This window comes from Drosophila simulans, chromosome 3L (genome assembly GCF_016746395.2).
Source record: "Drosophila simulans strain w501 chromosome 3L, Prin_Dsim_3.1, whole genome shotgun sequence".
Lineage (NCBI taxonomy): Eukaryota > Metazoa > Arthropoda > Insecta > Diptera > Drosophilidae > Drosophila > Drosophila simulans.
Window position 1 is genome coordinate 14,100,572 of NC_052522.2, and position 26,193 is coordinate 14,126,764.

General features: G+C 40.0%; 1 protein-coding gene across 1 annotated transcript in view; it reads left to right on the plus strand.

Moving 5' to 3' along the window:
- Nucleotides 1-26,193, plus strand: part of LOC6738031 (frizzled) — an 88,673-nt gene that overhangs the window by 60,200 nt on the left and 2,280 nt on the right. The gene's annotated exons all lie outside the window — the stretch shown is intronic.

Below are 26,193 nucleotides of genomic sequence, written 5' to 3' on the forward strand. Positions count from 1 at the left end.
CCCTCTTCGACACCCCACCCCTGTTTTAGCCAACTCTTTCAGCCTTTGGCAGAGTGGCCTGCAGCTGCAGCAACTGCGACTCCAATGGCAAAAGCTGCCAGCCAACCTGGCCAACAAGCGGCTCAGTTGCGGGTGCCACTGCATTTGGCATTAACACCCCCACGCCCCTGGCCAAAAGCATCCCATCATGGCCAAGATCCAGGGATCCAGCGATGCCTCGGGTAACTGCGACTTTTCAAAGTGTTTTCCCGGGCTAGGGGGATGGTGGAATTTGTGGGAATAGTTTAAAAAGTCAGCGGAAAAACGTTGTGGGAAAGGCAGTTAGTTAGTTGCAGGACTACCGAAGGTGGCAGGGAAAAGGTACAGGGGCATGGGGTGAACTTTAATCAAAGTTTATCACAACTAATTATTTTATGGCACACAAATATTTTGCTGTCAGCGGAGTAAAATTTTATAGAAATAAATAAGGGCTATGAGTAAGTAGCCTTAACAACGTACGTACAAGTTACACTTACTCCATATATTTTGATTAATTTAAATACGAAGTTAACTTTGTATGCTACTTTATATATTAGAATTTAGTATAAAAATTGCCAAATATGCTCGCTTATAGTTCTTCCGTCCCTCGATTTCTCGATAACTGTAATCTTAGCAACTTACTGAACACCGAGAACAAGCTGCAAGCTATTAAACTGCTCATTTGGCCAAGAGAACAGCTCACGGGCGTCTCGCTTGAAACTCCTTTAACATATTTCAAACAAATTTATTTGCGCCTGCAATTTACGAGGCTCTTCTATCATGAAAGAAAGAGACGGAAAGGAGGCGGCAGAAAGAGGTAGAACCACTCGAGACGGAGTGCAACAGAATCTACAGCAACAACTAACGGCCAGGCATAATTAAAATGTTACAACAGCATCAGGCAAATGAGGAAGCCAACTGGGAAATGTAGTGGTCGTAAGAGAGGGAGATGGGGCATAGAAGGCCCTCCCTTTCGCGGCGTAGCATGCAACTACAACACTCAACATTCAGATTTCGCAGACAAGTTGCGCATGCGCCCAATGCAAATTAATTTCCAGCATTTTCCTATGCGCCTCAGCTTCTTACATGTAGCAAAAAAAAAAGATAGAACCAAATGACAACAAATATAATTAAAAATGGTTGCTTAAAGTTTAAGGTTTATTACATATAATAATTAAACAAAATTTTTATTGAAAGTTAAGTAGTTGGATGGCAAAATGACAGTGCAAATGTAACTGATCTAAACCTTATTTTTTCTCTGCAACAGTCAAAGGCCCCTTTCAAGCTAATTTCCTGCCATTTTTTTTCCCGCTCCCGTTGACTTTTGACGAATTGTAAATATGTTGCCCATGCTGGGAGCATTTGGAGCATGCCACAAAGTTGCTAAGCAATATCCTCCGCCTCTGAATTTGCCAATCAACTTGTTAAACTTTTGCTCTCTCGAAATTGCTCATGTGTGAAATGAAATGCACGAACATGAGAACTGCGAAGAGGGAAAGGCCACGCACGCGCTTTTTCACTTAGTTTTCATGGAAGTGTGTGGGAAATTTGTTGATTAAACTTGTGCAGAACTTTTTAATTGCTTCGATGTAGTTGCAGACGACGGTGAATATTTGAGTTGGCCCGAGGAGAACGAAATATGCAAAAAAAAGAGAGAGACAGCGACGTCGGTGAAGAAAGAGAGGGTCGATTCATGAATAGTGGGAGGAGACAGTTTGCTGACAAGCTTACACGATTTTTGTGGGTGAGTACGCAGGCATAATTCCGCTCTGCTGGGGCGTGCATATTAGAAAAGTTTATTCAGCCTGGGTAAAGTGGGTTTTCAAAGGAATCCCCCCTAATAATTATTAAACAGTTTCACATTAGACTGCATATTTTTGCAAAATTACATTTTGCCTGGACCTAACTCAACATAGATCTTCATTGGCTTAAATAACCAAAATGGCCATAATTATCTACCAAAAAATGTTGTTGTTCCCACAAATGTCAAGCTTCTAAAGCCCTACCATTCCTAAAGTTTTCATCTTATTAAAACACGTGTCAGTTTTAAATTGCTTTTGAAAATCAAGCATGAAACCATTTATGGCCGGTCGTTGTCATATTTGACCTTTTGTCAAAGGACAGTTCAAATAAAGTTTAATATTTAATAATCCGCTTGAGTGCACAGACGGAATTATCCAGCCCAGTTGCCCCCCACACCTTTGGGTTCACCAAGGTCCAGGCCTTCCTTCTATACGATTTGGTTGCAGTCGTGTAATGATCTATGGCGCCTTAAGTCAAGATTTATGCCCTCAGCCTCGACGATTGGTATACTATACGTACATGGAAAGAGGCAGCGGATTTGGGAGGGGTATAAAAAAAAGAAGCAGCAGCAACAACCGAGAAGCCCCATAAAGCCAAAGAGGCGAAAAGTTTTATGCAGAAGTCGAGCGCCTTTTTTATACAATAAAATAAATAAAACAGACAGAACGCGAGAGTGGAGGAGGCATAAAATTGTATAAATTTATGAGGAGACCCAGTTTGGTAGTCCTAACTGCCATCGATGTTTGCTTCTTGTTTTTGGCTCTTTTTTTAGAATTTAATTGGACATTATATCGCATACTCTTATATAGGCAAAATCAATGCCTTACCATATATCAAAAAGCGAAAAGCACCGGGGAAGTGGGAAAAAACAAGAGACATCCAACGGTAATGGCCAAAAAAGCTTTGCCATTGTCTGGGTTAGTTTCAGCTGCTTCAGCTTCGATTGTTGCTCTTGGCATTATTTATGGTGGTTACTTAGCCGACTGCCGAGTACCGCCAGAAAGCCCCTCCCATTTCTCCTCCGATCTCGGCGATGTGTGAACAAAAAGTTATATCTTCCACCCTGGGAACGGGACTATCTGGGTGGAATGGAAAATCACACTAAAGCGCGGCCAACTTCCTTCTCTGCCTAATCACTTGACTTTTCCCTCCAACGGACTTACAAAAGAAAAACAGATTTCACATTGATGTGAAAACATTCATTCAAATGTAATAATCGGATGAAATTACTCCAACATATTCTGGCCCGTTTTTGGATAAAGCACTTAAAGTAAAGCATATTCATTTTGCAAAACTCATCCTATCATTTAAACATGTTAATTACACTTCAAGAACTTGTGCAGAAAGCTACCACCGCATTAAAGGAAAGTAAATATTTTAGAATAAATTTTAAAGATTAATAAATAAATATATATGATATTAACAACGCCAAATTGAACGTGAATATATTTAGTAATTTTTCTCTATGTGTAGCCATATATTCATCTGTCCAGTTGGGCAAAAAGCTGTCGCATCTAAAGCGCCTTATCTTTTCCCTATTGTGTTTGTGAGCCGTGATGCAAGCCAATGCCACGCCCACTCTGTGTCGTCTGAACGCCCACGGTCGACTTAACTGGCGCCACTTTTTAAATCGGCTTAAATTATGAATGGCTATGGAAGAATGGGATGGAAACTGACGTGGAATGAGCAGAAATTGTCTTTTCATTATTATTATTAAGCTGTTTACATTTGGGACTAAAGAGGAACTGGGCTTTAATTTGCCTACGACTTGAGCAAAGTGTGTACTTAACATATAACTCGCAAGGCTAAATAATCAAGTCAATTAAAACGCAAAAGTGAATTTAAAGTTAAGAGTAATACAAATATTATTGTTCCTAAACTATTCCCGGAAGTCTTAACCTCCTGTAAAGTGACCGTAAACAATTAATGACAAGGAATTAAACAAAAGGCATACTTAACAGATAATTAGCAAAAAATGCTTGTCAAAACAAATCCCTCGACTTAGTTGGTTGGCATAGCTAAACCCTTTGTCTCCTCTCATTTCCAAAAAATATTCTGAATGCTAAACATCTTAATTGCGCTGTCCCCAAAACCAACCTGGTTGGGAGTCATATGTTTATCTGGACCCTGGACAATATTGCCCGGCATTAGATGCGAATAATACCGGACCCTAATTAATGTTGACATGGGATATGTATCTGCACTCCTCCATTATTATTCCTTAAGCTTTTATGTCCACTGTGCCCAGCTGAAAGTATGGCAGCAAAGGCAGAAAAAGAAATAAAATAAAAATCTGCTAGATTAGTGCGTTAACAAGGGGTCATCAGTTGGAGCGGTCAGGACAGGGCCAAGGAAATGTCTACCCTCGTCTTTATTTGCAGATTATCAGTCGGTTTAATGGAGAAATTTAATTTCGTACCATTTTCCTTATGGCCCGGAAAATTTGCCAAACTTTAACCTCAGAAACAGGTTCTTTTTTTTTGTTGCCTCGTTTTTTCGGTTATAATTAATTTCGAATGTCAAATTACAGCACGACGCCTTTGACAGGATGACAAGTGGAACTTTATACACATAATTAAATAATTTTCTTTTCACGTTCTTTTTTCTGTCACTTTTTCGCCACTTCTGGGTGGAAATAAAAGTTAAGCTGCAAAGTCTGAGGGCTTCACCTGGATGGCAACTTTACTTGCATAATTTACAATTCTTTGCCGTCGCTGTTGCTCTTTTGGCTCTCATAAATTAAGATGAATCATGAAATAATAAAAAGTGAAAATGCGTCAACTAATTAAAATGCTTTGGCCATGTTGAAAAAATAGATGTGAAATAAAAGGTGAGAGTTAAAGGCCAGAGGCAAGATGACATCGAATTGAAAGTGTTAAATGTGAGGAAAAATTGCTAATGAGCGTCATCATGATTTCTATAAAATGCTTCTTATAGAGAAAATTAATTTTTGCAGCCTTGGTTATGCAACATTTAAAATGTTTAAGCATTCGTTGAAATGATTAAACAAGGTCTTATTGTTACAAGAATCTAGGACGATATCGAAGCTCATTAATTTTCCATTCCCACCAGTGTCTGCAGAATCCTGACAAAAGGCCCATTAATGATATTTCTTTGTAAGCGCATTTTCCACGAATTAATTGAAATATTGCCGGGGCGATGGTGCGCCGATTGAAAGGGAAAATTTGTTGCGGCTACGCGAGAGCATTGTAATCGCCAGAACAAAGGACACATAAATCTGCTGCCCGCCAAGGAATGCGCCGTATTCTTTTCAGTTTTGGTTCTGGTTTTGGTCATTTAAATTGCCCCCTGGCTTTGGGGACTTGGCGACTTTGGCCACCGGCTTTAACTATGCCGCCTGCTTGTTGCGCCTTGTTAACTCGACCAAGAAGAGCCACAGAAAATGCCAACCGACCAACAAGGCCAAAAAAAAGTACAACAATTCAAGCGAACACTGTTCGGTTGAAAAGATGGGGAAAAGCGGAGTCCAGAGCACTTTGCATACAAGTCTCGTTTGGCTGCTGTTTCACGTTCCTTCTGCACTCCACTTAAAAAATCGTTAAGCATAAAAACAATAAAAATAAATACCTATAAACACTTAAAATGGCACAGCTCCTCCTCACCGGTGAGTCGACTGAGTACATCAGGCAGTAAATACCCAATGCGAGTTGGCCAACTTGGCCAGTTGTAAATGTCAAGCAAATTTGGCTCGCTGCATTTTTGTTGTTCTCCCCAACTTTAACCCCCACTGTCCAACTTACACGTCTTAACCCCTCACCGGGATGAGGGGTTTTTCTAGTGACCATGAAGAATCGGCATTTAGAAAAAAGATTGTGGTAAATAAGTTGAATAGAGAATGAACATAAAATGAACACACTCGAAATAAAGCATTATAGTTTATCCAATAATATTTAAAAACTAAAATCCATGTATTTGTGAAATCTCTAACTCCATGTTCTGTAAATTCTTTTAATTTCAGGTATGTAAATTCCAGGAGTTACCCGTTGATTGACCCCTATGTCCCCGAACGAGTGAGTAGAGCTACTCCTCCCAGGAGACCCGCATTGATTTATGGCACTACTCTGGCTAATTTGCCATAATTAGACACGATAAACACACAAACTCTGGCAGCAGAGGGCACTAAATATTTATATATGTATATATATATTTACTGGCTAGATTACCAACATCGATTTGCACTCGAGTTCCTCTCAGCCGGCACTCACTTGACATCGCACATGGCACATGGGACCACAAATGGTGGCAATTAGGCCTGCTCTTGAGGTCTCGACTCCGGTCGGATTTATGAATTAGTTTAAAGTGCAATTGGGGACGCAGAAGCTCACTTTGTTTCCCCTGCAATTATGCCATAAAGTTAATTTTACTTTGATTTTGCTGGACAGCCGAAGGCCCTGCTACTATAACTATATAAATTTAATCATAGCTATTTAGGAGCCCGAGAGGATCTTCTTGTAAACGAAACCGGTTAGGTGTGTACTTCACTGTAAGAAATGCAATGTGTTTAGGTCTTGGGATTGATAAGAATAAGAAGAAGGATAAGAAGAAAGCAATCATAAAAACATATATTTATATACAAGAATATATATATCTCTCTCTCTATTAGCACTATTTTTTCTGAGTGTTTGTATCATCCTCGGTTTCTGGGCAATATCAATCTCGGTCTCGGTTTGAGTCTCAGTTCCATTTGCGGACTGACGGCATCTGAAGTACGGCGCTTGCCAATGGGAATATCTCCCGATGGCTCAGCACAAGACCAGAGCTCCTCTTGATCCCTGGTCATATCCCTCCTGTGGCATTCGCCCCGATTCTCGCCACTCCTCCACTGCCCACTTAAGCTGGTATTCTAACGCACTCGAGACTGGTTTCTCAAAAAGCCACTCGAGCTGCCCGTCAAGTGTCTCTGTGTGGCTGGGCTGTCAATAGACATCTTGCCATGATGACTTGTGTAAAATATATATCCACAAAAAATATATGCAACACTATATTGACGCGTATATACGGTCTGTATGTTTAGTTGCTTGTGCACACTTGAAGAAATCATAATTATTGCCAGTCAACTTTTTTGAGTGGCCCCGGACTGGTTCATAAATTTACATAAAAGATAAGCACTGGCACCACTGAAATGATTGTGTATATGAAATAAAAGGCCACTCTGTGTGTGAGCTGAATTTGGTGATCCGAAGAGATCTAAAATGATCTTGGCTCCATTAGTCATATTGAATTGGCTTCGGACACACATAAATTGCCTGATGGGATCGCTTACTGGTTCAGAACTTTATTTATGTTGCCCTGTCAAGTGGATAGTATTTACTTGTGTTAAATTTTTATATTAATGGAGAATAGAATGTAGAGTATATTTTAAGCCATTTATTAGAAAGAATGGCATTCTTAGAATCAATCATGATAATGTATCCATTAGATGCCAAAAATAGTAGTTTCTTATAAGATTCGACTTCATATGTGATTTAAAGCAATAAATTTCAAATTGAACTTTAAAAAATCATGATTAAGAAGTGGAACAGAAAAACATTAACATTAGATGCCGTTGTGCAGCCAAATTATGGAAAATAATTCACACAACTTTATCAATAGGCCATTTATTGCCGATGCAAAGCCGTCCATTAAGACGCCTATTCAAATAAATCATAAATATTTTGTTGCATTTGTTTTTGTGTGCTTTGAAAGTGCGTCTCGCATTACCGGGCCAAAACTGAAATCGAAACTCCACGGCATACATAGATGGCGCAACATGTGGCTAGGTGGCGACCAATTAAGCGACTACCCACCTAGACTGTGGACTCTAGACTCTAGACTCCGTAGACCCGGGACTAACCCAACCCATTACGAATCCGAATCCAATCCCAACTTCAACCCAACCCAAACTGCAGCTGTAAATCAACTTTGCAGCTCTCGAGAGCTCAAAAGACATGCGTGGCAAGAAAGCCAAGTGAAACATACATAAATTAACATCAATAAAGCAGCAGCACAAACTAAACTCGGCTTATGAATACGGGATATATATGCATACGATTCATTTTTTGCGCTGCCGCATATAAATCATTTTTAATGGCCAGATGCATGAGAGTTGAGGGCCCTTGATTGTCTCCCTTTCACACTGATACTGTGCATGTTAAACATGTGTAGGGTTATGATATGGCAGGATCCTTAGGTTGGATCCCGTTATAAGATCCGGTTCGGTGTACAGCCGGGAAGTCATCTGTCGGATTCTTCGAAACACTGTTGATTTGCAAATTTAGATAAGTTTTCCACTGCAGTTAAAAATATGTGCATGACATCGTTTTGCCTTTTTGGCAAAGTGTTTTTCTGCCCCAATATGTTTTGGCAGCACTTGCAAAAACTGCTAAAACAACTTGTAGTTGGTGCGTGGCTGCGTCTGAGTGTGTCTGAGTACCGTTAACTGCAACGCTTAGATACAAATGCCGAGATAACAAATCGTTGTACAACGCTGCGCGTACAAAGTTTCGCCGCTTTCCTTATTTTCCCGATTTCGTGTTTTCTTCAATTTTTTTTTGGTGTGTGAAAAATTGCCCAATCCCAGGCTTGGCTTACTCCATTTGTTTGCTCTGTTCCGATCTACTGAGCCATTTTTCCATAGCAAAATGCACTGAAATCATAAGTACCCATCCGGCGATAAGTCAGAGTGTGAACACCCTTGTTGAATTTTTAATGTAATCAAATCAAAAGTAATTCGAATATAAACCGTCTTTATTACGTCATTTTATGAATGTTATATTGACCAACTCAGTATGTATGCCCATATTTCCCTCAGTGATAAAAGTTAGTATCTTTATCTGCAGGGCTGCCATCTTTCCATCTGCATCTGCAGTTGTCTATCACTTGTCCCTCTCACTCGTTCGCCGGGATGCAGTTATCCCGCTGTAGCCATCTCCCTCCTGTTTTTGTGAGCGACATTTTGACGCGGCCATTTCAAGTGCAATTCGGCGCTGGCTTTTGAGTTTGGCTTTTGACGTGGCCAAGATGGCGAAGTGGTCAGGGAGCCGTAACTGTTATACGCTCACTTTGGCCCACCTGTCAACCTGTCAAAAGGTAAACCGGCCCACCTGACAACGGGAAAAGCTTGCTGATTAACTGCATTTTGCAATTGTCACTTAACTCGAGGTTGTTAAAGTGTTATATAAAGATAAACGAGGTTTTTATTGTCATTGAAATACGCTTTTAATTTTGAAAAGTAGTAGGTATTAATTCCTTTACACATATTTTAAAACGATTTCATAAATACATTACAAGTGTATTCATGAAACTCTTAAGTTTAAAATTTTATTAATTTTTCGCAATATTTTCTCGAGATTCTTGAAAATACTCTGAAAATCCTTGCCCGTAAGAAGCAACAATCTTTTAATCAAATTTTAAAGTTATGCATAATTAAGCCGACCTTTCTTGTCCACAACATTAGGGTCCAAATAATTTTCAATTATCCCCACCCTCCCAGAGGACCTTTGTTGATTTACCAAAGGACTCCGAGGAATGGCTCTGGAAAATCTTCTCCTGGATGGCATCAATCGCCCCTCGCTTATCTTGCTCAACTTGCTGCCAACTTCCGCAGCGCTTCATTAATTTTGCAAGCACATTAACAGTTTCATTATTGCTTTTGTCTGAATTTAAAGGAGAGCCAAGTCCCCTACCCATTCCTTTAACAATTTTCCCAACGGAGGAAGTTCTGGCCAAAACTAATCATTTTTAATAACCAATAATTTATTTTTAATCAAATTTTAATGAAAACTCTCCCGCCCCAAAAGGAGGCGGTCTGCAAAGAGCAACGCATGAAAAATTCAACAAAACGTGGAGAGCAGGAGACTTAAAACGCCGATGACCAAGGATATGGAGGGGCTGAGGTGGGCCAAACATTTTGGTCAAAAGACTTTTGTGGGCCTTGTCATGCATAAAAATTAGAGTAGAACAGAAGCCACTTCATGGCATGGCCCTCAATTCCGAAGTATAAGGCGTGGACCAAGATTGAGCTGAAGATTTATTAGGCCTGAGATTGAAAGAGTCCGAGATGTGAGGCTCGCGATAGCCGCATACGAAGGTCGTGCAGAAATCAAACAACCCACCCGACGACGCCATCAACTTGGACTTCCAGTTCTGAGTGCAGGCGAAGAAAAATCTCCATTCTTACAAAAATATGAGAAACTAGATAGTACTGATAGAAAACTGATTGAATATTGATACCAGAAGAGTATCATTTTAGACCTCTATTAAGTTTAAATGTTTACAAATAGATACTAGAAGCTTTGGGAAAATTTAAATGAAATCACGTTTACCAATGTGACCTTATTTTTTTCGGTGTCAGCGTGGACAACGTTGAGTGCGACGCCTCAATCGCTCGGCCCCTTGCCTTAATTAATTTTCCTTTTGCCGCCTCTTAGCTGGACCAAAAGGGTTACACTGCTCATTATTTTTGCCCCGTCCACCTCCCCGAAATCCATCTTGAGCTGGTTTAGCTTCTGCCGTTGTCATCTCATCGCATCAGTTGCTTTATTCTGCTTCTCTGCCAGCGACACTTGCAATTGGGATCTGAATCGGGATGGGATTGGGAATCAGATGGGATTCGCGTTGAGTTGGGGCTCTGCAATTGCTTTGATTGCCCACAACACACCGCCGAGGACTGGACAACTAGAAAACTGTGGGCGCAGTCCAGTGGGGAGCTAAGACAAGGGCGTAGTTAAAGCATTACTGCTGCAAAAGGGAAATACGATAAAAATCCAATAATGAATCAAGTTATCGTACTTAGCTCACTGATAGTCAAGGGTTCACCTAACAGGGTATTAGGACTCAGGTATTTAACAATCTCTTATGCAACACTGATATACAAATAGTATTACAAGCTGTTACTAAAGCTGTTCTACAACTATTGTCAATCGCATTCCACTTAACGCGAACACAGAGCCCCCGAATCCCGATGCCTCCGCCCCTGGCCGGCACTTTTACCCATGTTTGGTCATTCTTTTTGCGCCTCTCCCGGTTTTACTTAGCCCACTGCAAGTCCCAGCGATTTGCCATTTAGTTGCTTGTTCTTGGAGGCTTTTGCCTTCGTTGCGGCATCTCAAAAATGTCGCTGGTTAACTTGCTTTCAGTTTACTTTGCTTTTCTTTCCTGCGGTTCTGTCATGGACTTTGATTGTCGTCTTGCAGTTGGATCTGTAACGTGGACTGGGGATGTGGAAGAGAGCCGCCCACTTGCCACTGACCAGAAGATGAAGATGATGATGATGACAATTATTGCCACTGCAGAGGCTTCCTGGCCAGCGCAGTCTCCTGCCATTGTTATAGGATATCTCAGCCTTCGTCTTCCCTTTTTTTTTCACTTCCCCTTTTCGAAGAGAAGTGTCGTCTGGCTGGGGCACTTTTTATGGCTTTTCATTCGAGACTCTGTCGCTGGGGAAAAAATCGGTGGAAAGGAGGGCGGTGGAACCGCAGACTAGCCGCCACTTATAACTATTATTTTAAGCAACGTGCAGCGATGAGGCAACAATTAATTTGCAACCGCCTTTCGCTGACGCAGACATAAAAAAAAGCAGGCACAGACGTTAAAAAAATCACTTTAAAGTTCTTTTACTTTAGTGATGACCAATAAAAGTTGTAAATAACTTAGGAATTTTAATGGCCAGGCATCTTCTGGTGCTTTAATTTCAAAATTTCTTTATTTACAAGTGAAATCATACAAAATTACCGAATTCTATGTTTTCGGAGGATCCTTTCACGATATTATATTTTCCCCAAGCAACGGAAAATTTAATTTCCTTTTAAATATACAAATTTTTGATTTATCCATTTTTCCCCCTGTAGTTTCTCTTTCCATTTAATTTCGCGCTCTATTTCCCATTTGGTTGGACTATCGTGGCAAGCAATTAATTAAAAAATTAAAGACCGCCGAGGTTAGCTAAGCAATCTATCGGTTAATTTCCGTTCCATCAGGCGAACAAACCGACGTGGATGTCATTCGCAGACCGCAAATATCTTCCTTTCTCCGCTTTTGTGTGGTCAAGTTGATAATTTGCCAATGAGGCACATGGGAAATGGCCAAAACATGGCCAAGTCGAGTATGTTTGGGCACTTATTAGGTTGGCCATTAGGCCATAGCCATATAGAGCACCAATCAGCCAGAAAGAGTGAGAGAGATGGGGGCTAGAAAGAGAGGTACTCGGTGACAGCTGTTTGAAGATGACGGACGACATTCGCAGTGGACAGTGTTTTGCGATGTCGTCGTTGTCGTCTGTAACTAATTTTGTGGAAAGATAAAACAAACAAGCCAGCTGCTGTTGCTATTTTTGCTCATACTTGATGTACTTCACGGTAGTGGAAAGAGATGGCACTAGAGCCGTGGAAAAAGAGGGAACTACTTGCTGAGTAGTAGCTTATTACAGACAACTAAGTGAGCCAGGCATATGCTAAATTGTTTTCATGATGAGTTGCTATCAAAGGGAGGGGCAAAGGAAGAGGTAAAACGTTGAAGAAGATTTTTGGGGGTGAGAAAGAGATGTCCACATAAGCTTCAAACAAGAGCCAACAAAATTTCCAATGAAACGAGACAAAACTGGCAAAAAGCAAACATATGGTGGGCTAAAGGGGAATAGGAAGGCGGTTGGGGGAACACAGGGTTAGTAGCAAATAGCCATAATGGATGCAAGCAACAACAGCAAACAACTTCTGCAGCAACAATCGTACGAACGTTGACAACATGGCTCAAATGTCAGGCAATGGTCAACGGCTGTTCACTGAGTTATACCCCGTAAAACCCCCCGAAATCGCCCGATATATGTAGCTCCTCCACGCGTTCCCTCCTGCCCCTCAGCCAGCCAGCTCTTGTATCTATTGTCTGTGCTTTTTTCCCCATACCGTTTTGGCCATATGTGTCTGACTCTGCCTGCGACTCTGGGTCTGATGTGAATGTTTAGTCAGGGCTGGCCATTTTACATGTGTGCACTCCGGTCCTGTTTGTCCCCTTCTGTGAACACCTCCTCCCGGACCCCCCGTAAACCCAGCAAAACTGTCAGCTTCCGCCTGCCAAAACGTAACATTTTTCGGAGAGTTCGGGGCATTGATGAGGGGGCGTCTCACGAATGCAAAGATGTCCCTCGACAAACAGGCTAACAGCAGGGGGCAAAAAGTATAAGCTCACGAAAAAGTCCAAAGATTTCCAGTTCGTTCCAGAAATATTTCTTAGTTAAGATATTAAATACCCAGGTCCAAGAAAAAATATTGTAAATATTATTATATTAAATATCGTAACCTTGCGATCTGCGACATGAAATTTAATATCATTAGAGTAACATATAAAACAGGCGATTGTAATTAATTAGGAGGGTCTAGAAAAAATATGCGAGCACTAGTGTCTTGACCACAGGTATGCAGTCATAAACGTATGTTTGCCAGTAGTCAGGTAGGGGTCATAACTTCTCCATAGAAGGGCATTACGGCTTGATTGGGGAAGAGGGCTCGAAGGCAGGGTCGTGGAAACAGCAGCAGTCCGAGAAATTTGCATGCAAGGACAACGTCATCAGCTAGTAAGATGGGTGGAGAGATCTGAGGCTCGGAGGTGGGAAACTCAAGTAGCATCTGCACTGGACGCTGATGGGCGATGTATAACAGTGTGTATAACAGCAGGCAATGGGAAAATTTGTTGTCTTTGGGCTTAGTATTGGGTGGTTTCCTGATCTGGACGAACACCGACTTCCTACAGGTGAAAAGCTGTCTATAGCAGTTAAATGCAACATTATGGAACATCTGTATGAATAACAATGGAAAGAAAATGTTGGCTTCTTCTATCCTTGGAAATGTTGCAAAATATTTGGCATATGCCTACTAAACTGTTGTTTTTCTAAATAAAAATCAGAAGCCATTAAGGAATCCTAATTAAATAAAAATTTATATTTCTTGTTAGCATTTGCTTTAGCGGCTTGTTAAGACAGTTGTGCACGTTTTTTAATAAGTCTGTAAAATGCTTAAAATTCGAAAGCTATCGTTTGGCACATACGCCAACACAAAATAACACCCCCGAGTTCCCCATATCAAAACCCTGCCCCGACAGACATTAAGTCCTCATATTTATGTGCTTAATGCTCAGTTCCCTTGTCACCCTCGGTCTTAACCTGGTTACATGTTAGTTGGCTTTATGTCTTGGAATTTTTATGTCTAATGCATGCAGAGGGCTGACTTTTTCCCCTCCATTTTTTGTCCCCTCATACAGGGGCCGGTTTATTAGCAGTTGCCCACCCACTGGAAGCCCAAAGACACGTAAAAAAATAGTAATATTTTAAAGTTGCTCTTATGCAATTACTAGATCACCGAATCGAAATATAATAAGACATTTCTTTCTTACCCCTTTATAAGTGATAGGTACTTTAGTTTGCACACTTCCATTTCGGTATTATATATCTTGAAAACACCCGTTGAAGATAAAATGTTGCTGTGCACTCACAAATATAAATACGAGGCTTTTCAACTCCGGTTTGCTATTTTTCTTGAGCATTTTTATTATTTTTTCCTTCCTTCGCTTCGCTTTGGTTTGTCATAATTTTTGTTTATTTTCTTTGCCACCCGCCGTCTTTCGTCGTTTGTTTGTTGAGAAAACAAAGCTAATAGAGGGGTTTTTCGGGGACGGAGCTTATGTGGGATATATCTCCAGACCCTGCACAGCTGTTATACTCTTCCTTATGTCGAATGCCTTTGTGCGATTTGCTCATCTCGCCAAACTAACAATGCCCGACAATTCCCATTGTTTGCTGGGTAAACTTTTCAAAACTGTTTGTTTGGTCAACATTTTATATAAATTTTCTATGTATTTATCCTGCTTTTCAGCCGCTCTGTCTGCCACTTAAGTTAATTTTGTACCCGCATGGAGATTTCAGCTGGAAAAGTCGAAACACACAAATTGATTAAACTGTCAACTGACTTTCTAACTGACAGACAAACGGAGGGACAGCGTTGACATTTCGATTATTAATCATTTGCCAATCGGGAAGCCAACATAAGAGGATGTGAGGGCCGTAGAAGGCGTGGCAGGTCGGTGACACAGCGACTATCTCTCTCATCAATGCGGGCTAAAGTCGTCTTTTGACAGCGAGACAAATTGCATAATCAACTTAAGCGCACTGGGAGAAAACCTAAAAAAGTTTCTGAATGTAATTACAATATGAATATTAATGTGAATAGAATATTTTATTTTTTTTTTTTTAAATACTTAATATAAAGCGAATTAATTGTTATTCCTAAAATGTAAGAACATTTTTATCTGATTATCAAGATGCCACGCCTTGTAATTAAGTGTATATCTCACGAGAGCTTTTCAATTCCGACTTTTCCCTTTTCTTCCTTTTAATAACTTTTACGCAAATGAGCCGAAAACTTTTGTGTCAAACTATCGACAAAACGGAAGAGGAACAGCACCTGTTGGTAATAGTTAACTAGAAAAGTAGGGTGAAAGTTGTAAATGTGTCAGGGAATGGGCACTAAGTCCCTCAGTTAGTTTTACAGCTTTGAACTTTTGAGTCTGCCAATTGTGTTAAGTGCATTTTGATAGTTCACAGAATAGTTTGAAATAGACTAAATGCAGTTGGCCCGAGATGGTCGTGCAATGTGAGGGGAATTATAAATGTTGGAGAGAGTCAAACGAATATTTAAATTTTGATTTTATTCTTGAGTATTTAAATAAATCATAATGAAAAAAACAAAACTTCAACTCAAATTGTTGATTGGGGCTCAGCCTTAAAACTTTAATTTCAAAACTAATGCTTCTAAGCTAAAGTGGCGAACTGCAAACATGGAGCCCCTCGAAAGCCTGTCAAAGGAAAAGCGTCTCCCCCGGTACTCAAAACTCCTTCAAATGGCAACAATTTCCTCTTTGTGCCTTCCCCTTTCCGCCAGCCCAGTTTTCACCATTCAGACAAAGCAGAACAACAAACACTTCAGATGTTAATTACACGTTACAGGAACAACTCACAAAAGCGTGAAGGCGAAAAGGAAATCCTCAAAACATTTCAGGAGCACCGGGTGCGACAGAGACGGAAGCACAGTGCGAGAGAGAGGGAGCTAGCTCCGCTTGAGCCCGGCTTCACTTGAACTTAATGAGCTCAGCTGCCCGACTAGAGCGATTTCCCCCACAATTTTCCTTTCTTTTTCCGGGATTTTCCGCTTTTGTGCTGTCCAGTTTTGGAATGCTACCCTATAATGATGCCGCAATGGAAAACAAGAAACGGAAAACCCGAAAATACTATAAAATCACATAAAAAAGAAAAGAGGACGACCTAAACTAGCAAGGAGATTTTCGGAGGGCTGTGGGCGGTCAAGAAGAGAAACTTTTTGCCCTGCGGAGCGGTTTATAGTTACGACAAAAGCTGCTTAGAATTTGGGAGGATTCCCCACCATCCATTGTTGGAACTTTGTTTACCTTTGTCTTAGTCTTGGTGTGTGTGTGTGTGTGTGCCAGCTACTACCGCGTTAGTTGCACATTTTGCATTTTCTTGCCTTTTTGGCCCGACTTTTGGCTTCCTTTCACCCGTTTTTGCCCCACAACCGCCTTGGCATTGTCTTGGCGCCCCCTGGCGGGCGTTTCACCCATCAATATTGCTTATTTGCAACACGGGTTTTTTCTCGGTTATTGTTGTTTGGCAGTTATTGTACTTGCTGATGCTGCCGCTTTTAACTATTACACTGAAAGGCATTTGAAAACGAAAATTCGTTGTTTTAGATTCATACAATATCCTTCTGGCAGAATTTAATTTTAATATATTTATATTTAATTTGTTTCTCAGCAATAGGAAGGTATGCAATTTCTTAAACAGTTTCAATTTACTAATAAAATAATATATGCGATCTACCTTAAGCTAAATTTACAAACAATCTTTGCTGCTTAATTTTTTGTGCAGTGCAGTGCCTCTTCTTCCTCCCTTTGTCATCCATTCAGGGGAAGTCCCGCAGTACAAATTGCATTCACTTGTTGCGGTGCTTCTTCTTTCTCTTATCCTGCACTGCTTGGCCGCACTGCTTCGCCCTCAGTGCATCTTCTTCATGTGTCGCTGCTTGCTTCCCCACTCTTTGTTATTGTTCCTTTGTGCGTTGATTTATGGTCTATACGGCATGCATTGCATGTGTGTGGGTGGCGGCGACTGGGTGCAGTTGGTGGTTCATGAGCTTCAGTTCTAGGAGCACATCCTCTCTCCCCACCCCCTGCGCAACCCATTTACCACTTTGCCCTTGCAGAGCATACAAATTGGTTTTAGTTATTAATGGTGTGTATAATTAAGCGGGCTGCCTTTTGTTGCCAACTTTGCCTGCAGTTTGCTAGAATGTTTCTTAATAATTTGTGCTGCGCATCCCTCCAGACTCAAGGGTGAGAAGGCCCTAACAACAAGAAAAAGAGCAGCAAATTGCAGTGTGGACGAGTTTTAAATGGGCAATAATGCAAGCTACAAATTTTCCGAATAATTGAAAACGGGAAATAAAACTTTTTATGTATGATAGTCATAATGGTAATATATTGCTTAAAGAGAGATTTAATTGTTTAATCTAATAGCCAAGTTATTAAGTATGTTTGCATAGAAAAGAGTTATGGTTTATATATAATACACTTGTGCTATGGGATATAAATTAAAAGATATAGATTTATTGTGCTCGTTAATTTTCCTTAATTTCAAGATCCACAAAATAGGATTAGAAACCAATGCAAAAGAAGAAACCAAAAAAACAAGAATAGGTCTAACCCCCCAAATTTGTTTGCTATCAATCAGAGTTGTGGCCTTCCGGCCAAAACAAATATACTGCATTGATACCCAAAACCTTTTTTTAACCAGTGAAAAAGTCTCATTACAAATGCAGGAGCCATACAATGTTTTTGTTCAGTCAGGAAGCAGAAAACAAATTGGTGGTTTGGGCTTTGACCTTTCAACGTTACTTGTTTTGATTTGAATTTATTTCTATTTATGTTTACGCATCTGACGCCTTCATAAACTTTGATTTCCCCTTCGTTTTTTTTGGACACTAAATGGTAAACAAATGTTGCCCAAGCAACTTTTAATTGAATGTATACAAGAGCCCTTGTTCTTCGGAGCCCTGATAAAATATTAATAAATTTCCTATAGAGATTTTCTGTGTGGATGGGCAAAAGTTTTGTCTGCGCTTTTGTGAGAGGCGAGAGCAAACTGGAACTTTTCTAATTTATTTTCCATATGCGTCTCTTGCCCGTGTTAATACATATTATATAATACTTGATATTTTTCTTTGGACCTGCCCTGCGTTGCGCTTTTCTTTCCGCACTTCGGGAATTTCGGCGCCTTTTGTTCTAAGACCTGCGCTCAGGATGTGGCGGCAAATGTAAGCAAAACTCTTGGGGAAAACTCCCGGAAAGTTTCCCAACTGTTTTCCAAGCGGAGTGGGCTGTGAAAAGCGGAAGACACCGCTTACCTCGATGGGTTGGTTGGTTGGTTCCTCGTGGGTCTCAACACCGCTGGTGTTGACTGCTGTGGCTAAAAGAAAGCTTTTCTCCGGAGATATGTTGCCGGCTTTAGGTCCTCTTTTTGTGACCCGCCTACTTTGTGGCCGCTTGGTATAGAGTTTAAGGGGAAAATCTGATTAAGGCAAGAGGTTTTTTATTTCTACTAATATGTAGCTTATATATGTTTAATAAATGATATTATTAAATTAAAATGTTTTATGTTGCTAGAAAATGTGCCAGTACTTATCCAAGTTAACCGACAAATCTGCATGCATTTCCTACTGCCTTAGCTGTACGATTTTCTCGCCCTAACAATAATCGTTACAATCTCCTCTCTACAGCATCACCTTAAAAATCACATTTAACATTTTTAGCACTCAAGTTGAACGAGGGAGCCAAGTGTTTGTACCGCCAACAGAGTAAACTCGAGCCCAAAACAATTTCGTTAAATGGAATTTCCCCTAATGAACATTTTTCTGCTGCTCTTTGCGCTGCCTGATTTTTTATGCGTGGTCGTGTCGCTGGATAATTGAGCTGAAGCTCACAGCCAGCACGCGACAGTCGGCACGAAAGGGTTAAGTTTGGCTTAGGGGCCAGCGGGTTAAGGATGCGGAAAAGGGTTTTATGGGTCAGCCGCAGGAACCGCACGCGAACGTGGGCCAGTAATAAGAAAACGAGCGAGGAGATTTATTTTGCCCTGTTTTCTTGTCCGGAAAATGGAAAGCTAAAAATTAAAATGCCAAGTAGAGTTAAGAAAATAAATCTGCAGAAGGTGGAGAAAATAAAAGGATATTTAGGAGTTATTTCAGGGACAACAATCTGCAAATAAAGGATTTGGATATCAGTTTCCGGTCTCACTAGCTTTCCAATTAAAAACAGAGATTTTGGTTTTCTCGTTACTTCCGCTGTGCATTTGCTTATCAAATATCTAAATGATTTTATTGTATATATATTTTTGAAAGTTTTTGTGGAGTCACCTCAAAATTTGTTTTAAGTAAAAAAGATGAAGAGCATTTCTGTTACCTAGCATATCTGGAACTTGATAAAAGAACTCACCATATATCACGATTTATGTCATATGACCCCCACTTCTTTAAGCCACACCCTTATTTATGGATCACACATTCTTGAGCTTAACCCAAAGTTAACCCACAAGCACGTTCCAATTCTATTTCCCCTCTCGACCAACCACAAATACCAAAAACCGAAGTAATTTCATAAATTTTAATCCTTTTTTATTGCCCAGGTAGCACGGAGTGGAAGAAGACGCGGAAAATGGAAAGTGAAATACACAAAACTCATTTCCGCAGCACGTGCGCCAGGAAAATGTTAAGGGGGCTGTTAAAGGGGACACTCTTCTGCTGAAGGGGGAATGAAAAACTGTGCTTAACCCCTAAAAAAATGCACACAAAGAAAGAATTTTTAACACTTTATTAAAACTTTGGTATATAATTTTTAAGGTCCAATTTTATAATTTAAGAATCAAACTTTTATAGCCTGCTTAATGTTGTAAAAATTTAAACTTAGGAAGCACTCCACGCAGTTCACAAAAGCGTATTCATTTTTAACAGTGTACGATTGACACTTTAGAATTTTCAAATACTGAAAAAATTAAAAACTTGTACGATTTTGTTTAATGTGTACAGCAAGTGCATGACCACGTCCACAATTACTGGAAAAGACTGGAGAAAGAAGGGCTAAGCTAGAAGGGATGGGAAAGTAGAGCTCTTTCGGCTGCTCACTAATTACTTTGCCACCTTCAGCGCATTATGAGAATGCGAGTGCTCGCCGACAGGGGGCGCCGCACTTAATGTCAAGCATATGCCCCAAGCTCACTGCCTGCGGTTACCTCTATCTGTCTCTATCTAAGCTTTGTCTCCCCTTTCTATCGCTCCAGCAGCTCTTCTTTTTTTCCTAACCTGCTCGCTTTCATTTAAATATGACGCAAAAGAGAAAAACGAAATAAAGGAATGCTGAAACACAAAACGAATGGGATGATATGACGCGAGTGTGAGATTGGGTGTCAGTGTGCTTACGGCGCTGAAAAGCGCTGTCAGTGCGAATGAGCGAGGTATAGGTGCAGAGTCCACACTGAACTAAAATAAGTATACGCCATGTGTACCGGAAATGGCCAGGGAATAAATTTTGGCGGGAATATTATACTTCATAAACTTTGAACTAAAACATTTAACTAATTTGATTTTAATTTAATTTTTATGTCATTTGTATACACTTGTGTCCATAAACCCATTCGTATTTCATTAGCTTTGTGCATTGGGGCGGAGGGCAAGATCTATGTTTAAAAGTAGGGTGTCCCAACAAAAGGCAAATCTCTTCTTTTATTGCTTCGAAGTGCAATTTGAAGAATGGAAAACCGAGGACAACGAATGGAGAAGTACTTTTTTTACTGTCAGCTGAAAAGATAAAGATCCGTATGATGGCAGGTGGAAGGGATGCTGGTGCATTTCTGTATGCAATTATAAGGCTCTACCCCACTTGAACCACTACAATTTCCTCTCTTAACACGACTAACAAAACATGTTCATTCAACAATCAGCAACATTCCATATGTTGCATGCCGCACAACCTAGCGCAAAACTTGGTCCACTTCAGAACACTTCAAAGCCACAGTGTTACCACAATAACGCAGCCATTCTACTAGTCAATTAATAACTAAATCTGCTTACACTCAACTAAATAAGGGTGACTTTATTCAAATTGTTGAAATTTTATTATTATTCCTAATAATATTATTATTTAATTATTGATTATTAAACTTTGACAGATACATATTAGGAATTTTTTCCTTTGACTTTGATCCCACAAAGATTTTCTTTCGACTCTGGGAGGCTCCGCCCCACTTTGAGCATACTTGCTTACAACTTTGAACTTTCGACATCCAATTGTGCTGGTGTGTGTGAGTTAGTACTTGTGTTTGGGGCTTCCTCTACATGCAAATTGAAATTGTTTGCCTTGTCTCAGTGTGTGAACCGAATTGAACCTTGGCCAATGTTGTTGCCGCCAGCTGTTGTTGTTCCTAATTGTCGCTGTTGTTGCTGGTTTAGTTGTTGATGGTGTCGCCGGTGTCGACACGTTATATAAATTCCCAACGAATTTTGGGACAAACATTTATAGTACCCCTCCCTAGCCGTACAATGTTTAACTTTCAAATATTTGCAGCAACTATAAATGAGAGACACCAAACAGAAAACAACACCACTTAATGTAACTCAAGGAAGACGTTATGTGTACACATAAGAAATAATATATTATGAAAATTCGAAATGAATTAAATTGAAAATATATTTTGTTCATAGTTTCATTAATTTAATAATTGTTCAATACCTATTTATTAAAATATAGAATTATTCCAAGCCGATTTCAACATTTTAAAATTCGCGATAGTATCCAGCAAATTTTAAATTTATATATTTTTTGCTTTTTTTAATGTGCACCTTTTTTTTAACACCACCTCTGCGGTTGCCTCATGAACTTTTACTAAATAAAATGTGTGACCAAATGACATGAAATTGTAAAAAAAAATAATAACTTGTGCCTTTTTTAGGGGCAGTGGGTTGCTAATGACACTTGTCGCGTGTGCGGATTTAATGTTCTTGCTGTTTTTACTCTGCATTTTCCATTTTGTATGTTTCGCTTCTCCGTTGCACATTTCCATATTTAATTGCGCATCTTGATAAGAGTGACTCCCCCTTCCACTATGCCACGTTTTTGCAACAACAACGTTTTGCTGTTGACATTTTCAATGCGAAATTATGCGACACGGCAACTCTTTTTCCCCCTTGCTGTTTTTTTTTTTTTCCACCCGCCAGTTAGCGTTTTCTTTGTTATTCATTAGCTGCCGTTGCTGTTGACCTCAATTTTTATTGCCTGCCACGTTTTTAATGTCGCGTGTCGCAGGTTTTAGTTGTTTTTTTTTTTCGTTTTTCTGCGTCTTGGTTACAGTTTTTTCCTTAAATTTAGCGGTTGTGCAACAGGTTGTTGAACTTATATTTTTGGCAAAGGTTTATTCTTGTACTTCGCCGAAATATTTAAGTGAGTTTAAGATGTAATCAAAATGTCCATTACGTGAACGATTTCTTAAATAATGATTCATGTATATATCCACTATTTAAAAACCTCCATATAAGTTCAAATTAAACGCGACTGTAAAAGTACAAATTGCATAACAGACATCTTTTTCCTTAACCCCACAAAGTGGGGTCATTATTACCCATTGCAATTTTATGACTTTGTTGTCAAAATGTTTATCTAACACTTGAGAAGCATTGTCCATAAAATAATGAAAGAAAACGCATTAAGAGAGCAAATAAACTTTTATTGAGATAGAATTCTCGTTACTAAAACAGATGTGCCCCAGCTTTAGCCCTCCCTTCCCCTTCAACACCCCTGGAGGCCCACAAACCCATCGACGGATGGGTCAACGCCAACAAAAAGCAAATAGCCAACGAACGATCATAAGGGGGGTTAAAGAGGGTGGACTATACACATATATACGAAGAGTAGGGGAACCAACATAACAGCTCGACAATTGTTTTATAATTATTTTATCATGAACAAAGGAGAAAGAAGTAAGTGAATAAGAAACACAACATTGTGTAGAAAATACCCTGCAGTACATTATGAAATATGCTGAATAAAATATATGTGTGAAAGAATATCAATTCATAAGTTAGCAAGTTACTTAAATACAAATTGATTGGCTATTGAACATGTCTAAAACTGCATAACTACTAATGACTATAGCGTATCACTTTGGGTATCATTGCCAAATAATAAAAAATATATAAGAAATATTTAAAATACAGCCAATTGCATTTGATATTACTCCACAAGTAGATGATTTTTTTAATAAATCTTCGGCTTTCATTGACGAATAATCAAGCATTTTTGCTTTTTGAGTTTACCAGCATGCCCGAGCAGTTGGCAACCGAGTAGCGGGTAGCATAAAAGGAAAATTGCTTAATTTATGTGTCATTTATCTAAATGGAGCAGCCGAGCAAAAGCAATGAAAGCAAAGAGCCAATGACGCCTGCTCCGTCTCCCCATATTATTTTTATAAAGCTCCGCGATAAGCAACTGTCAGTCGGTGCAATGGGGGCCAAAGGGGCTAAAGGGAGCAAAAGGGGCTGTGGTGCCATAGTAATTAAAAATCTTCAGCTCTCGTTGTTTCTGCTGTCTTCTGCTGGCGACAATAATCGCCGACTGTGTGTGGAAAAGAGACACACAAACGGGCACAGGGGGACGGACAGAACATGCGATTAAAATTTTAAATGACAGTTGACAGTTTCATCATCAGCATGTGTACAAGAGTTTTACATAGATATGAGGCAGATAGTGCCTTTCAGGGAGTTCCGGGGGCTGACGGCGACAGGAACTGGTGAGCAGGTGAAATGTCATATGAGATCGACTTTGCTGCGGAAACTGAAAACCAGAAAGAGGGCACCTGATGAGAAGAAGCGCAAAATATGCAAATGCTTCTCAGTTATCTGTATCGTGAATTGTATGTGTCGGGTGGAATTAATATTAGTTTCGGGAAAAATGTTTAAAATTCATATTCTAATGTCAATTGATTTCGTCAAATTGAATAGTGCTTTCATGTATCTGAAAGGACTATTCAACTATTCTTAAAGTCAATAGTATCCCATGAGCTGAACCTTGCTTGCTGCACAATGTGTTGAATTTCAAGTAAATCCATCAAGACAAGTACTTCAATTGTGTGGAATTGTCACCCAGACCAGAAAATAAAGCTACAAAAAGTCACTCTCTGTCTGAAAGCAGTCCAGTCTTCTACTGAAGAAGTAGTGCCTAATATCTTACTTGAACAATGGTATAACATTGTTGGTGTCTGAATTCCAGTTTTGGGCCAACATATTAACACCTTTTGTGATTATTGTCTTGCCAAAGCTAAATAGTATTATCAACCAGAACAATGGCAACAAATGCGGCTTCTTCTCATAATGAAATGCAATGGGGTATTGGCTAAAAATGGAATTCTGCTGCATGCACTTCATCAAGAGAAGGAAAAGGAGATGAGGGCGAAGAACACCTGACAGACTGGCTGACAGCTGAAAAAGTCACCTCAATCCCGTCTTTTCCCCGGAGGAACCCGTTTCTCTCAGTGCAACATGCATTCCTCATGCCATACAAAACAATTGACATGCATTGTTGCTGCTGCTACTGGCATGTTGCTCTTGCTGCTGCGATGTTGCTGCATCTCTCAGTTCCTGGCAGCCTCTCAACTGCAGAACCCCAGAAATTGTCACAGCAACTTGTGCCGCGCACAATTTTCCAAAATGAAGCTGAATTAAGTGAAAAAGTACAAAACTGGTTTCAAAAGGTGCAGACAGAAAAAAAAACAACACAATGACATGAGCACTTGATAAGGAATCAGAACTAAAATCATAACGCAAAAGTCAAGACATACATTTCGCTTTTTTAAATATCAAAAACATGATTTTTATCAGTAGACGTAACTAATTGATTGTTGGGAACTCTGAAATTTCTCTCAGTGATACTTTTAGCAATAAGGACACGAATAGAACTGGTTCTGTGTATAGGCCCTGCTCTTCATTTATCAATACTTGATCGGAGACCGAAAGTCCGGTTTCCCTGGCTGGTGCATTTCATTTGATTTTATTTCATTCGGATTGCAAACCATTCTCAGGCTCAGATATAAATTAAGATCCATATCGGAAGGGAAACTGGAACTGCGATTGAGTTGGTGGAAATCGAAAGAAGCCAACGGCAGGTGGCATTTCGTATCGGAGCTCGGGATATGATCCCGATTCACATTCGGACCCAGAATTGTGATTTATATTCAATAGTTGTATACGTGGGATTAGCTCGTTTATTTCATTTGGTTAAATTTTCACTGGCGAAGAATTCTTCTTCGTAAATTCTTTTTCACAGAGGATATTGCCGACTGCCTGCTGTTATTTATTGTATTCGTTTATCGGCGTTTTCCCGGTTTCCAACTCGCTTAATTTGCCCGGTCCAGTCCCAAGTATCCCTCTCTTGTTCTATTTAGCTATTTTTTCTCTTTCTATCAAAGGCAGGCTCTTGGTTTGTCAGCATGACATGACTTTTATGGTATAAAGTTATATTTCAGGCTTCCACTCGTAGATAACTTCAAAGGCTGGCGATTTGTAAAGGCGCCATCTGGCGTTGAGAATGCGAATTCAATGGCTATAAATGTCAGAGCATCGATGGGTTAGGGATTTATGCTATAGGCGGTACCATTATATCGGGGCTATAATGTTTGGGGCTTGGAAAACGATTACTTGGCACGGAATCCGCTTAGAAAAGTTAAATAAAAAATGTAAAAACCACAAATGTAAAAATTGGTTGCAACTTGTGAAGGGTTTTTAATTAGTTTAAAAACTTCTATATAAAACATATCTCAAAAAATGTTGATTACTAATACATTAAAACAAGAGTGCGAGACGCTTTAATTGAAAACATTTTCAACTCAACGAAGCGTGGCGAATTTCCCAGCCGCCGCAGCGTGGAAAGGCGCGACCAGTTTTCACAGGGAAACCGAAATTAACATGTCACCTATAAGGAGAAAAAGAGCGAAAAGGCAGAAGCTTTGACGAGGGGCTAATCGATAATTTATGAGCGGAAATATGGCACGCCGAACGAATGATGGATTAATTTGGGGTACGGAAATCGGGGGGCAGGTGTGAGCTGGGTATATTGTAACATGTTTATAAATAACGCTAATGAGCGGGGGAGATCGGTTGGTGGCAAGAGGTGGTGCAACCTAACCGCTCGTAAAATGTTTAAAAAAGCGGCGCATTGACTTTGAACTAAAAAAGGGGTGGAGTGGCCCCACAGACGCTGCTGTTTGGGGTTATCGTT